Source organism: Canis aureus, chromosome 13 (genome assembly GCF_053574225.1).
Source record: "Canis aureus isolate CA01 chromosome 13, VMU_Caureus_v.1.0, whole genome shotgun sequence".
NCBI lineage: Eukaryota > Metazoa > Chordata > Mammalia > Carnivora > Canidae > Canis > Canis aureus.
Window position 1 is genome coordinate 22,474,184 of NC_135623.1, and position 14,424 is coordinate 22,488,607.

The following is a 14,424-nucleotide window of genomic DNA, read 5'->3' on the forward strand; positions in this document are numbered from 1 at the left end:
TCAGAAAAGAAAATTAACTTTTTAAGAAACAACAACAAAATCAGACACTTTCACAGCAATTGTGACTATCCATCCCATTCCACTTTGCATTCGGAAGAAACAGAACCAATCATTAATGAGTTCTAGAACTACAGAAATCATCCAGCTTTATCAAATCATCTCTCTAAGATTCAATCTTTAAAGGCTAGGTCATGGGCCTTTCCTGTAATATAGTCTTCCAAATTGTCTTTTTTTTTTTTTTAATTGTCCTTTTTTTATTTAAGTGGAGTCCAATTCAGGGCTTGAACTCATGACCCTGAGATCAAGACCTGAGCTGAGATCAAGAGCCGGATGTTTAACTAACTGAGCCACCCAGGTGCCCCCAAATTGTCTGTCTAATATAAACTTCTATAGAAGTTTTTAAATTTACAGAAAAATTGCAAAGATAGTACAGGCAGTTCCCATATTCCTCACACCCAGTTGCCCCTATGATTTACATCTTATTTTAAGTATGCTGCATTTGTTATAACTAATGAGCCAATGTTGATACACTATTACTAACTCAAGTTCATACTTTATTCAGATTTCTTTAGTTTTTTCACCTAACATCCTTGATCTATTCTAGCACCTCCAAACTACGTTTTAAATCATAAACTGGATTTTTAAATTGTAAAAATAGTACATACATATGTTACCTATTCAAATACTGCAGAAGAGCATAAAATAAAAAGTACTATTTCTACTTTCCTTCCCAGTCATACTCCCCAAATAAAACTACTGTTAACAACCTCTTTTGTTCCCTTCCAAAAGTTTTATACGCATATAAAGATATATATGTATGTATCTTCTTTTCTGTACAAAGGAGTCCTGTACTTTTCTGTACCTTGTTTTATATATAAGCACACCCGGCCCTAACTTACTTTTTAAAACCATGACACAGTTTTCTACAAGAGAGATGTATGATAACTTATCAATTCCCTATCAATGTACATTTAGGGGGTTTTCAAATTACTAACAATATTATAAAGTACATACATCTTCCTACAGTTGAACTGCATCAAAGGATATTTGCATTAAAAAAAAATTTTTTTTTTGCATTTAAAATTTTCATAGATATTGCCAAATTGCCTTCCAAAGAGACTAGGCTGGGATCCCTGGGTGGCGCAGCGGTTTAGCGCCTGCCTTTGGCCCAGGGCGCAATCCTGGAGACCAGGGATCAAATCCCACATCGGGCTCCCGGTACATGGAGCCTGCTTCTCCCTCTGCCTATGTCTCTGCCTCTCTCTCTCTCTCTCTCTCTCTGTGTGACTATCATAAATAAATAAATAAAAATAAATAAAAAAAAAACAAAACAAAGAGACTAGGCCACTTTACATTCCCACCTATGCATACAGGGCCTGGTGTCCCCACAGCTTCACCAACAAGGGGTATGTTATGAAACAAATGGTTCGTAATTTCCTTAAATGTTTCCAATGTTCCATCATCTTCCCACAGCCATCTTCAAGCATTCTCTCCTTCTTTTTAGCTTTCTGATCACTTTTGGTTTTCTTCCTGCCCTCTCTGAGACTGTCCTGTACTTTTCTTAAAAAAATGTTATTATTGAAGTAGAGTTGACATACAATATTATATTAGTTTCAGATGTACAACATAGTGATTCAACAACTCTCTACATGACACAAGGTTCACCATGATAAATGCAGTCATCCCCGTCACCATATAAGCTTATTACAATATTATTGACTATATTCCCTATGTTTCTCTTTTTACCTTCCTGACTTATTTTATAACTAGATGTCTGTACCTCTTAAACCCCCCTTCACCTGTCTCGCTGTACTTTTTTTTCTATACTTACACTCTTGATTTCCTTTCCTCACTTCTCCAGCAACCTTGGTTTTCCTGCTCACAAATTTCCTTTATAGTTTTCCTGCAGCTCAAGATGGTTTAACAAAAAACACTCTTCCCCTGCCCTGCTCTCCCAACCTGCTGGCCCTTCTGAACCAAGAGAGAATGTTAATAGGGAAATCTGAAGATCTTTAATCTGGGCCAAAATATCAGAAGGCATAAATTCATCTTGGTGTAACTCTAAAGAAAAAGAACATTGAGAAGAATTCTGCATTGTTTCCTTTGTTAGAATCGAATCTGTTATTCTTTTTCTACATTCCACACCTGGATTTCCTCTCTTTGAATCAATAGTTCATAATTTTTAGTCATTGCTCCCTTTTTTGTAGCTAGAATTAGAGAGGAGGCAAAGGGTGGAAGGAAGAAAAGGAAAAATCCCAAAGTGGCTGATTGAAGAAGAGGAACAAATGGGCAGGAAGGATAGAGGTAAGAGGCAAAGCACAGCTCAAAAAGAAAAAAAAAAAACAAAAAAAAAAGGCCAACTTCTTAAGTCCTCAAAGAAAAGTTCTTTACTTTGGCTCCGTCACCACCCCTTTCATTCCTGAGCTCTGAAAACAGGATCCTAGTGCAGGAATGGGTTTGAGGGTGGGGAACAGTGGAAGAGGGAGTGAAAGTATCCTATTCCTAAAACTGCAACCCCCCCCCCCCCATCCAACTTCTTATGCAGCAAAGCTCTATCCACCACCAAGAATAAGCTTAATAGAATAAACCACTTAGGGCTAAAGCTCAGAGAAAAGTCAAAGACCCTACAATCTCCTTGCCTATTAAGCTTCTTAGAAGTTAGAATGCTGCTAAAGAAAGTGATATTATGGCCGAGCTACTTAGAAAGAACACAAAGATGCTAAGTTGGGAAGAGGGAGGCCAGTTTGGGGATTTATGGGCATCTATCATTAATGAGAGATGATAGGGCAGGAGTGGGAGCAAAAGTAGCCAGCATGAGAACAGGTGCTCTTGTGAGTCTTCAAGTTGAGACTGAGGAGATGGGTATTTACAGAATGTACAAATGGGATGAGAATCTGAATAGAGAAGTAATTGTTTTCTTCCGATAAAGAGGAAAACATGGCTTCATGTAAGCTCCACATAAGTAATCAGAGAGCAAGCAAAATAAAGCAACCTGCGACAGTTCCTTCCTAGGTCAATTTTCCCAATGATTTCAGGCACTCTGACACTTCCTTATCTTCTCCCAAGTATAGCTGCCAGAGTCCACAAGCTTGCTCTCTGAAAGGCTGGCAAGGAAGAGGCCAAGAACAAGACTAACCAAACGCTTTATTCCCAAATAAAGTCCTGATGGCTCCCTGTCCTTCCCCAGGTAGGAGTGTAGTGTGGAATTCTGGTTATTTCTACCCTATGCCATTTAGGGTAGTTACAAGGGGCGATCATTGAGGTGAGCTGTAGTCATTCTTGCTCCAGCCCCCATTTAACTGGAGCCAAGAAGGAAAGACAACATCATAGGTACCAGTTCCTTAATGTCAATTGGGAATTTTTTTCAGCTATCGAAAGAACTGTCACAAACCCCTAAGAGATCAGGACTCACCAGTCACTGCCCCTATGATGTAATCAGGAATAGAAACTGGGACTAGGGCAGCCCAGTGGCTCGGCAGTTTAGCGCTGCCTTCAGCCCAGGGCCTGATCCTGGAGTCCCAGGATCGAGTCCCACATCGGGTTCCCTGCATGGAGCCTGCTTCTCCCTCTGCCTGTGTCTCTGTCTCTCTCTGTGTGTGTCTCTCATGAATAAATAAATAAAATCTTTAAGAAAACAAAAACAAAAACAAAAACAAAAAAAAAGAAAGAAAGAAACTGGGACTAACTAGAATTTAAATAAAAATTTGAAAGAAAAAAAATTTTGAAAGAAAAAAAAGAATAGAGGCTGGTGGGGAAGAGCCTTGTTCAAGAGACTTCAAAACTGTGCTTGAGCCCTTGTAATAGAGATTATTAAATCTAACATGTGTTTAAGGCCTACTTGGGGCCAGGAACTATTCTTGACACTTTATTTGCATCTTATATTAACCCCTTTAACCCTTATAACACCCCTAGGGACTGGTATTAGTGTTAGTCCCGCTTTATCCTGAGAAAACTGAGGCACAGAAAGACTAGAAGCATCCATCTCAGAGCTAGCTCTCCCTGCACTGCTCTGTGAAGTGCAGGGTACCACACAGGCGGGCTCTGCACCACAAACAGCATGAGGAGTCAGCAGATGCTAAGCCATCTGCCCCCTCTCCCATCAACACAGACTGGGTTTTGTTTTAGATCACAACTAGTAAGTTCCAGGCAACACGTTAGAGACTGAGATCAGAGAGGAGTAAGACACAGTCCCTACCTCAAGGAACTCACAGCACAGGCAGGGTGACCAAGGACTGTGAGTGGGCTAAAAGAGACTGTGCCTTGGGGCTGCCTCACTGTGAAGGGCTCCCACAATTTCTCCCAGTGTGGACACAGCCTGGCATACAGACACGAGGTGCCGAGAAGCATCTGGCACGCTGTGAACAGACACAAGTCCTATTCTTACTACCTCACGACTTCCCTCTTTTGGGGTTTTCCACCTTCCCATAGGCTCTAGAGCTGCCTGCGTCTGAATCTCCTCTCTGCTAGCCCTAGCTTTTCCGACAGTGGGTACACCACTTAAATGCTCTGGGCCTCAGTTTCCTCATCTGTGAAATGGACATGGTAACAACCCTGCTCCCGGAGGGATTTTATGAGGACTAAATACACAATTACTTGTAAAGCACTCAGAACAGTGTCTGACTCGTGGAAAGCACTCAAAGGTGTTAGCTTTTCTTATTAGGAGTAGTGCTCAGTGCCTGCCTTTGCCCGCAGTCATTTCTCTTGCAATAAAAAGACCGAATTTAAATGCGTCTGGAATGGTTAGTTTAAGGAGGATAGGAAGTCTCTGGGACTAAATAGGAGGAGAACAGTTCCCCTGGGAAGTTGGAGGAATAACCCTGGAACTTGTTAATTAAGATCTTGTTAATGAATCTGCTTGTTAATGGTCTATTAAATAATCACACAATGAAGTTTACCGCACAAGTAAAGCCTTTTTCAAATGCTTGCTCTTTCCAATCCTCCTGGCTCAAGCTCTGACTTCTAAAGATCTCGCCTGCAGGGCAAGTCCTTCCAAATCCTTCCAAATCTGATGGCCCTCTTCATCTTGTCATACTCGCCTGTAGAGAGTGGCTATTCTTGCAGCCTAGGCAAGGTCTCGAGGACAGAAAGCCCTCTTCACCTCTCTTCTGCCCCTCATTCCTTAGGCTAAGACCTTCTAAGTCAAAATATTTCCCTCCCCAAAGTAGGAAGAGAGAGTCACGGGCCCTGGGAATTGAAAAAGAAAGGTGCTCTGAACTTTGCTGAGAAGAAAGGCAGAAGATGAATTCATTTCAGTGGGAATCCAGCAAAATAATATTTCAGCTCTGATGTCACAGATCTGTACGGAGAGTGGCCTGCCAACCTACATCCACAAAGAGTCTACAAAACTTTTGTCCCAAACCACCGAGGAAAATAATGCTTCAGCCGGTGGCAGGGAACGCAGCCTCTCTTCTGGAGTCCAGCAGCAAGGATGCAACTGCAGGTAGGAGGGCTCCCTCTAGGTTGAACATTCAGGTATTTCATAAACTGCTTTACCCCCCACCCCTCCGCCCCCCAAGACCATGCTGCTCCTTAGACAGATGCTCTCCCAAGGGGATGAATACATTATACAGTGAATGCGTTATCCGTGCTCTCGGTGTTTGTGTGCCATTTATATACTTTTGGATGACAAAACACATCTGTGTTACCTTTCCTGATTCAACAACCCTGTAAAGTAGGGCAGGGATTGTTTGCCACCTTTCATTTTATATATGAGGCACTGGGGCTCAGAGAGACAGTGACATACCCAAAGGTACACAGCTTGGAAATGAGAAGCTGGAGCCTCTGGCTTTGTCCTTTCGCCCTGTCGCTGAGCTGTTTCCAAAGCTTCTATTTGTAGTCATCACTTCCCACTTGTAAATGTGCCAAGGGGTGCCCAGCCCTGTGGTGGATTCTGTGTGGTCCTTCAGACTATGTCAGAGTGGGTAGAGCCAGCTGGCAACACTCAGCATAACTCGGTCGAGGAAACAGTGACCCTGGGTTCACTTATTCTCACAACAAATATTTATTGAGCCAGGTGCTACACGAGGAGAAACACTGGGTAGAGTCACATAAGGAGACAGACTCAAGCTGACGGAGGAGGGACAATTAGGCAAATGATTACAATGTGATGAATAGTTTAAAAGGAGTATGTTGGGGAAAGGACGCCACTCCCAAGTCCATGAGCAAAACTGATGAGAGTATCCACTCGTGTGTACATGTGCCTGAACCACCTGAACCTCAGCCCCAGCCCCTACTCATGGTTCATTTAACTTTCTATCCATTGGCAGCTGTCCCCAGCAGGGTTAAAGCTTGAAGCAGAGAGCCAATCTGCAGGTGTTGACTAATTCAGCCTCAGAGAGATTCCTCTAACTCTCCAACCCGCCACTCTTATTTCTTTACAAATGAGCATTTTAGCATAAGAAGAAAGCTTAAGGGCTGGGGAAGAGGAGAGAGGAGGCTGGCAAAAACCCTCTCCAGCCCCAACTCGGCAGTAACAGCAGTGAGAAAGCCAAGCTGGCTGGAGCCCAAGAAGCACCAAAGCGCGCACTGGCTCCCTCACATCTGGCTAAGCACCGTGAGCCCCTCCACTGGGCCACCTTACAGCTACAATATTGCACCAAGAAAGGGGCGGTCTGAGCATGTACAATCAGCCGGTCAGCAATAAGGGAGGAAAGGGGAAACAACCCGAGGAGGAGCAAAGGCCAAGGGGGCAACTAGAAGCAGTTGGGCAGATCCTACCCATAACAGGAGACTAGAGAAGAAAGATACTGTCTTAAGCGGAGACTTCATCTTCACTCTTGCCATCCCGGGCTTCTGGGTGGAATCCCAGCCTCTTCCTCTCTACTCGCCTATGCTGACTCCCCTTCCTCCAAAGCTGTGTACTCCTTGGTGAAAGCTTCCCTCTGAGACTCTTACTCTGGGGGAAGGGGGGAGGGTAAGACACACTTGAAGGAGTCTAAGAATCCCCTGCTTGCTAAATGTACAGATTTCCAGGTCACATTCCCTGTGATTCTGATTAGCTGGTCTGGAGAGGGCCCTGGGAATCTGCATTCAATATTCCCCTCCTCACCCCCAAACCACTCCCTCCTCCCTCACAGGTGGTAGGGGAAGCTGGTGGTCCTAAGATCACATTTTAAGAAACCTAGCATTGGGAATGACTCTTCTTGAAATCCCAGAGCCATTGTTGTCTGTTATTTTATGCTATTATTTCTTTTTCATATATATATCCCATCCACTCACCTTAACCATAAGGCCCTCAAGAAGAGGAAGTATCATCTACTTTTTTGACTCCTCTGCAAACAGCCCCGAGCACTGCTCTCTACAGGAAACGCTGTGGATGTTGAGTGATGACCACGATAAGAGGCCAGGGGAAGGAAAACCACAAGAGGGATGGCAGCGTGCGAAGCCCTGGCTGGAGTGAACTGTTTTTAGTATGCCTACATGTGCCAGCCTGGAACAACGGTTTCCTTGCCTTCTTTTTTTCCTTCTTCAATAGTCTTGGCACTAAAAGTCTAACCTCCCTCATGAAAGTCATGCCTGAGCAAAGCACCTCCCATAGGAAACTTTGCCAAGAAATCCTGCCAAGAATCCTGGGTGCTGTGTGGCTTAGTTTAACGGTCAGGGTAGTTTAACTACAGATCTTGAGACCTATTGGGTCTCTGTGCAAGCAAAGTATAGAGCTGAGCATGAACTTGAGTAAAAAGGCCAGAGCTCCTGACCTACCCCCCTAAACATCATCAGGGTAATGGTCTTTTATATTCAATAAATATTTCCTGAGTACTTTGTACCAACCATGGTTCTGGGTGCTCATGGGTCTTAAGATATCATATGTCATTAGAAAGTATTTTATAGTGGCTTGTGTTTAGAAAGTTATTTTGTTTTGTATTGTTTTTGTTTTGCATAGCGAAAGACGACCCTCTGAATGGGAGGAGATATATGCAAGTGATATATCTGATAAGGGGTTAGTATCCAAAGTGTATAAAGAATTTATACAACTCAATACAAAAAAAAAAAAAAAAAAACCCACAGATAATCCAATTAAAAATGGGCAGGGGACCTGAACAGAAATTTTTCCAAAAAAGAAGAAAGAAAATTTTCCAAAGTGGACATAGAGATGGCCAATAGACACATGGTAAGATGCTCAACACCACTAATTATCAGGGAAATGCAAACCAAAACTATGGTGAGATATATTACCTTATATCTGTCAGAATGGCTAGACTCAAAAACACAAAAAATAACGAGTGTTGGGGAGGATGTGGAAGGAAAGTGCACTGTTGGTGGGAATATGAATTGGTGCAGCCACTGTGAAAAACAAGATGGAGTATTCTCAAAAAAAATTTAAAACTAGAATTACCCTATGATCCAGGAATTCCACTAGTGGGTATCTACCCAAAGAAAATGAAAACACTATTTTGAAAAGATATATGCGCCCCTATGTTGATTGCAGCATTATTTACAATAGCCAAGATATGAAAGCAACCCTAGTGTACATCTATAGATTCATTGGCAAAGAAGTTGTGGTTATATATATACTATAGACTATAACACAGCCATAAAAAAGAATGGGATCTTGCCATTTTCAACAACATGGAGGGACCTAGAAGGTATAATTCAGTAATTATAATTAAGTCAGTGAGAGAAAGACAAATACTCTACTATTTCAATCATATGCTGAATACCCTACTATTTCAATCATATGCCGAGTTTAATAAACAAAACAAAAGACAAAAAAACCCAGACTCTTAAATACAGAGAATAAACAGGTGGTTACCAGAGGGGAAGTGAGTGGGGAAGGATGGGTGAAATAGGTGAAGGGAATTAAGAGGACACTTATCTTGATGAGCACTGCACTGAGTAATGTATAGAATTGTTGAATTACTATATTGTATGCCTGAAACTAATGCCTGCTACTACTGTATGTTAATTAGCTACTACATCTACTACTTTAGTTAATTATACTTCAACAAAACAAACGGACAAAACGAAAGAAGGTTACTTCAAAAGCAAAACCCTATAGGATGTTTGGCTTCTGAACCATATAAGCACCAAACGAATGTTCTCAAGAACACCTGGCCGTAGCATGATCTGAGGTCATGTCTCAGGTCCTGGCAGACAGAAATTCTATTTTTACTTTATCACGAGCAATCCTTGGCAGCTCTGAAGTTCTTCTTCCTCTCTCAGATGCTATACTTTGTCCAGAAAGGCAAACTGCCACACCTAGCCCCTTTGAATAAGTAATTCCTTTTTGATTTCCAGATACCAGTTTAAAGGTCACTAGGTTCCAGAAAGTTATCTGCACTCATAGACAAGATTAGGTGCTCCAGTTTCTAATCCCATGGCATTTTATACTTCTCTTATAGGACTTTTCACAACTTCCTGCAATTGCTTGCTAAACTTTAAATTCTAGTAAAGCCGGGACTATGTTCCACTCATGGTTATGTCCCCAGCACTTAGCAAAGCACCTGGAACAATGCGGCTACTTAGTAAATACTGATTGAATAATTAAATGAATTAATGAGTGCATCATACTAGCAAGATGGAAACTGAATCATGCCTCATGTACTCTGCCAGTTTTATCCATAATACGCCAATAAACACCTAAGACAAGCAGCACCAGTCCTTCTGTGGTGCCAGTACTGTATGGAGGCAGAGCTGAGGCTCACAGCATCACCCGATACAGACTCCAGGAGGCACTTCCCATGACCAAAGATGGATATAATGCTCCAAAGTCAATATAATGTCACCAAGAGCCTGAGAGTTAAATCGGCCATAAGCCACAATGCCAGCCCTGTCACAGACTGGATGCTGAGATCTCTTTCAAGTCATTCAACTTTTCGTAGACTCAGCTTTCTTTCTCATGAAGAGGGTATGAAGCCCTTCAGCAGCAGGTACCCTCTTTAAATAAAGAACAAATGGCAGTAAGAAGCTAACTCACACCCATGATGGGAAGTTGGAAGAAGAGGGCAGCCTTGGCAATAAGTCATCTCTGCAGTTAGGAAAGGGTTAAGCCTAAACGTCTGTCTGGGATCTCTTACCAGTAAATCAGCCTTGACTGCTGCTCAGGCTGAATGAAGCCCCCACCAGGTTGGCCTGTCAGGAAGGAAGCCCATGCGTCCAGACTTTTGTTGTTCTAAGGATTTTTTTTTTTTTTTTTAATTTTACTGCTCAGGAAGGAAGTCGAAAGCCTAGGCCCTAACTGCAGTCCTGCTGATTCCTTACCCTACCATGAGCTACTGCCTCTACTTCTCCATCCACCTCTTGGGTCCAACTAAGAACTCTTTTCTGGAATTCCTTCCTTCCAATGACTTTGGCATTTGGGCCTAGATCTCAGACTTTCCTCCTTCTTTAACAATTCAAAATTCAGAATGGTGAGCATTTCCCTTCCTACCCCCGGTCCACCTTTGTGTAGGGACACAACACAGCACCAACAGTGACGTGAACCCCTTCTTGGCAACAAAGCCATGTAGGAACCAGTAAGGATTGAGGGGTCAGCCTCAGTTGGCCTCCAATGGCTATTTATGCTACATTCCTATGTGAACAGGAGACTTTTCAAATACGAACCACTATATTTAATAGACTCAAATCCAAAGTCCTTAGGCAGAAGGTCAGGCTTGCCCACTCCCATCCCCCTACTCCCCACCTCTCCCACTGACATGCAGAATCATTCTCTGATACTCCCAAGCCCCACGGGGCTTTCTTTCTACAAAGAAGAAAACACTGAGTTTATTTGTGCACTCAGGGTAATGGACAGCCCTCTTTTACTCCTAGAAAATGCACACAGACACCATGGAAGAGGCCTATCCCCGCCCAACCCTGCCCTCCCCTTCCCCTGCTAATCCCTCCCCAGCAGCTCTCCCAGCTCAGTCCTGCTGCTGTATTTCTCTCCTGACCTACAAGGCCCCTTCAAGCCCCGTCCTAAGCCTCCCCCAAGCAGAGACAATCCATCATGCTCTGAGGCTGTGACACACACAGATGGGGGAAGGCTCACAGATTTCTCTCACACAGGCAAGAGGGTAAAAGTGCCTATATAACTTAAAATCTAGGGACACCCTAGAAACTCGGGGACTTGGAATTCTAATACAGTCAAATACCATTACAGAAAACCTGATTATGTAGAGCTCAAATCTCTACCACAAATACTAATGGTCCATTTATTTCAAATGCCATCTGATAATACAAAGTTCCAGAATCAGAAAATATGATGAGATCTGGCCTCTCTGACCTGGGCCACTGCCTAGACACCTAACCCTGGTCAAGCCTCTTCCAGACTCAGACTTGGTTTTTCTTTAAATATTGCCTTGCTTCTAAATAAAACAGAGGAGAAAGAGGTCAGAGGGCCACCAGGGCTAATCCTGGTGGATGGGTAATAATGAAGGGAGGTGAAGCAGCTGGCTGTCACAGAAAAGGACTCTGTGACTTTCTCTCTCTCTTTTGCCACATTGCCATAAGGTACAGATATGTGAAAGGATCCTACATACATGCTAGTTGTTAATGTGTTTGGCTAAATGGGTGCTTCTGACAATGAAGATTATACCACCAGATTACCCTTGAAGTAAATCATTATGCCTTGAATGCTTAGTATGTATGGGGAACTGTTCTAAGCATTATCTGTGTACTTAATCTCATTCAATCCTTCACAACAGCCCTTGAAGGTTGTTGTATAACTCCCATTTTACAGGTGAGAATACCGAGGCCCAGGGAGGTCAAGTAATCTGCCTAGGGTCACAGAGTAAGTAAGCTAAAGGGTCAGGATCTTACTCCAGAGGCTGAACTCATAACTCCTAGGTTACTATGGTCTCCCCACCTTTGATCTGAAACATCTTCAAGTTGAGGCTCAAGGGGGCAAATGCAACATTTATTCCTCTCACAGGTATTTATTCTGTTAGGCCACTCTGACTTGGTATAAATCACACCCCAAAAAGCAAGGCCAAACGACAGCACTATAGGCTTAGCTGGCACCTAAATGGGAATCATATACCTGAGAATAAAGCAAAGGTCTCTCCAGGGCTGGCCCTTGCCCCCTCCCTACAGCTTCTCACTGTCTGCTGCTCTAAGATGGATGCAAAGCCATAAGTCTCAGCCTGCAAATGAATTTCAGTGGAAAAAGACAACCCTCATCTGGTGAGTCACACTCAGGCTTACTGGGCTTGATTTCTCATGAGACTGTACCAAAAGGTTCCTTCTTCACACATCCAGCTCTGGACCTCCCTAAAGCTCCATGTCTCCCGGACAGAATGTACTGGATGCAGCACCATGTCTTTCCCCCCAAAACACAACTTTCATTTCCTCTAGGTCATCTTCAATCAGAACACATTCCACAGAGAAAATTGACGGTCAAATGTCTGAATTGCCAGATGGTTATATGTGTCTACAAAACCCCCACATCACTTGTCTGTTTCCAGCTTCAACCAGGACCTGGGTAGGAACTTGTTTTTTTTAAAATACACATCAAAAGCGGATCAGCATTTGTGGACTCCATGATAGGGGATGTAATGCTGTGAGAAAACATTTGGGAAGGGGATAGCCTCTGATCTTAGGTTTCTAGAGTGTTAGGTGAGAAAAGCAAATTTTAAATTGTTTTTTAAGCTATGAAATATCCTTTTGGCACCCCGAAATAATCAACACAGTAAGTCTGTATTTGAGAAAGGCAATTTCACATGTTTCTTGAAAAACTCCCTACCTACTTTTATCATTATTAAACCTCAAGGCAAAAATAAATTCTTTTTTTTTCCCTCAAAATTCTACACCTTTGGGATAGCATAGTCTGATATTATCCAGTGCAATGCTGAGTGGTGGCAAACTGATGAAAACTTAAGAGAAAAAATTAGATTACCCTCACACCATTAATTTATTCAGTACTCAACTAACACTTACTGAACCCTTTGGCGTGATTGGCACCAATGCCAGAAAAAAAATTTTTTTAGCACTAAAACTAAACTGTGATTAAGATTATAGAAAAACCTGGGATCCCTGGGTGGCGCAGCGGTTTAGCGCCGGCCTTTGGCCCAGGGTGCGATCCTGGAGACCCGGGATCCAGGCCCACGTTGGGCTCCCGGTGCATGGAGCCTGCTTCTCCCTCTGCCTGTGTCTCTGCCTCTCTCTCTCTCACTGTGTGCCTATCATAAATAAATAAATAAAAATTAAAAAAAAAAAAGATTATAGAAAAACCTAATCCATTGGGTAAAAACGGAAGGGAATGAATTTCTCCTGTTTACTTTGCATCTATGAGGTTTACTGATTCATACCACAGCCTATCATTTCTCTAGGCCTAAGCCCATGGTCCCAAATCAGGATCTTTTCCTGGAAAAGGCATAAGAGAGAGACTAAGTAGGTGAAAGTTCTTTTGCAGAAAATTCTCCTCCTTGTCCAAAGAAAGGGATATTTACAAATTCCCACCCACAGCACACACTTTTAGGTTCTGTTCAACCACAAATGCCACCATTTAAATGGTATTTTTTTTAAATGTGAAGGCATGTTAGCTGCTATACAGCAATAAGTTATCCTCAAGTCTGCAACTCATCTGTCTTTAAGAGGGCTAAAATAGCATTGAGAAGTGCTGTTAAACTGTTGGGAGAAAATATTCAAATTCAAAAATTATTGTAATTTTCATGTTAAATCATGTGGATTTTACACTTAAAACGTATCATCACTCCAAATCCCAAGGATTTATAAAGAGTACACTCCAGCATGTACACTGATATTTACTGACCAGATGGAAGTGGTTAATAAGTTAAAAATATAAAAAAATTATGAAAATAGAACTCTATTAAATGTATTGTCACTCCAAATGCCGAGTATTTACAAAGAGTACATTGCAGCGTGTGCTAATGTTTATTAACCAGATGGATGTAGTTAACAAGGGTTAAAGATAAGAAAAACTATTATAAAAAATATAATTCTATTTTTTCAGTTTCCTCTTCTGCCTAATGAGGAAAGGGGATGGGGAGGGGAAAGCAACTTTTGTTATTAGGATACAATGTGTGTTTTTTGTTTTCAAACAAAAAAGGGCCACCAAATAATCAACCTGGGGCCGCTGACCGGAAGGCAGCCCCGGAAAACTTCCCGTGGGAAGAGTTCCAGAAATTGCCCGGACTTTTAACAAGCCCCGCTGTGCTGGCTGCGACCTCGCCTCGCCCGAACATCACCAGCCGTCCTGCGGGTTCAGCAAGGCCAGGGCTCCGGAGACAGTCCCCGGAACGGTTTACAAATTTGCAAAGCAAGACTGGGGGGGGGGGGGGGGGGGGGGCGAGGACACATTTCGAATCTACAGGGGAAGCCGCAAAGTCCTCGGGCGCCTGGGGAAATGCGGGGCCCCGATGCGAGGGCCCACACGTCGGTGCTCCGGGACGCGCCCCCATGCGCTCTCCCCACGCCCCCACCCCCACTCCCCGCCCCCTGCCCCCCATGTCCCCTCCCTGCGCCCCCTGCCCCCACCCTCACTGC

At 43.1% G+C, this 14,424-nt stretch overlaps 1 protein-coding gene and 1 long non-coding RNA gene across 8 annotated transcripts in view; one reads left to right on the forward strand and one right to left on the reverse strand.

Moving 5' to 3' along the window:
* RNF220 (ring finger protein 220) overlaps positions 1-14,424 on the reverse strand; it is a 235,858-nt gene that overhangs the window by 208,188 nt on the left and 13,246 nt on the right. The window lies entirely within an intron of this gene.
* LOC144282100 (uncharacterized) lies at positions 2,123-14,194 on the forward strand. Of its 3 annotated transcripts, none has more exons than XR_013350453.1 (4): positions 2,123-2,304; positions 5,166-5,440; positions 12,274-12,400; positions 13,988-14,194. It is a non-coding gene; the product is annotated as an uncharacterized LOC144282100 (long non-coding RNA). The 3 variants fall into 3 exon arrangements; XR_013350451.1 differs by having other exon boundaries at positions 5,295-5,440; positions 13,988-14,193; XR_013350452.1 differs by lacking the exons at positions 12,274-12,400; positions 13,988-14,194 and adding an exon at positions 7,231-7,753 and having other exon boundaries at positions 5,295-5,440.